This window comes from Cyprinodon variegatus, unplaced genomic scaffold, assembly GCF_000732505.1.
Source record: "Cyprinodon variegatus isolate N-32 unplaced genomic scaffold, C_variegatus-1.0 Scaffold1294, whole genome shotgun sequence".
NCBI lineage: Eukaryota > Metazoa > Chordata > Actinopteri > Cyprinodontiformes > Cyprinodontidae > Cyprinodon > Cyprinodon variegatus.
Window position 1 is genome coordinate 103,221 of NW_015151747.1, and position 1,568 is coordinate 104,788.

Genomic DNA, 1,568 nt, shown 5'->3' on the forward strand with positions numbered 1-1,568 from the left:
TATAAAGTGACCTGAGATGACATGATGTGAATTGGAGCTATAGAAATAAACTGAATAGAATAGAACTGAGGACAGAAGATGAAGATGATGAGGACAGATGAAGGACGGAAGATGGCTGACATGGACCATAACCATCAATCATTTCTGTTCAGAGATGAGGTGTGTGATGGCAGAGCTTCACCCTGCATGGCGTCTTCCCGCTGTTTCTCTTCTGCTCACTAATTAGTGTGGATCTACTGACTGCTGCTCTGAGTGGGCGGAGCTTGGTGCTAAAAAGCTAAAACTGTTTATTGATTGTAACATTGATATTATTGACAGTTTAAGGCCTGAATGTTTGGTTTTATTCTGCAGTCTGGAGATCAAGCTAAGCAGTCATTCTGCTGAGATGGGAAACCCTCTGCTGCCCTCTGGTGGATCTTTAAATTCTCTGACTGGATCATGACTTGTTTGAAGTAAAAAAATGAACTGGAACTAAAATCTGAAGGAAGATTAACGGCTATAAACCTACAGCTGAGGTCTGATCTGATTTCTTTTTTAAGTTATTCTCTTAATTAATTATTAGGTTGCTTTTTTATCCAGATTCTGATGGGTCATTAATCATCTATTTATTCAGGTTAATGTTTGACTCTCTGTCATTTTTAGTCCATCCATCCTGTATTAATCCCTCTGTTTGCTAACGTAGATATTTTACTTCCTTCATCTTCTGTTGCTGCCCTTTAACCCCGCCCCTCCCCAGGTGTTCCTACCTGAGGGCCCCTTTTTTAAAATATTCTGCTCATCAACATAAATTTGTTGTTGCTGTGTTTCTAATCAATGTCATTAAATTCACAGCTCGAAATGTTTGTTTTTATGATAATAGAACAGAAATACATCATCATGCAACTACTTCCTGTCAGATTCTTCTTATTTGTTGCCATAGTAACGTCTATCTGTTGATCATTTGACTTGTGATGAAAATAAACATAGCATGGTGTAACAACTGTTGTTAGATGCAGGGTTTCAATCAGGCCGATGTTTGTAATGATTCATATAAATATAGATAGAGGCCCAAACTTTATCCCCAAAACTATTTGCTCCCCCCCGTTGGAGGGGTGTGCCTGACCTCAGTAACCATGGCGACAATGGCCAGACACACCTGGACTGATCAGTTCATCCGGTAATGAAAGACAGGAAACAGAAGAGTTCAGGAAGCAGTGGGATGTTTCATTGAACCCACTGATCTCTATTTATTCACTGGTTGCTGGTAGCCTGAAAAAAGTTAAGTCACCTGCTGCCATCTTGGTACTCCCCACTCCCACAGAGACTCCCCATATAAACCCCTCCCTGTGCAGCAATTAGCTGCTAAAACCAGCAGTTTCTGTCTGCAGGAAGACGTTCCTCAGCCAATAAATCCATCTATAGCCGATGGATCCTATAGTTTAGTCTGCAGACTAACATTAGTCTGTAGACTAACATTAGTCTGGCTATCTCAGACTGACTGGAAGACATTGACTGAGTTAGACGCTGACATTGGGTCTAAGGTTAGAAAATAGAAAGTAGAGGAAATAGAAAGTAATTCACTGTGAAAT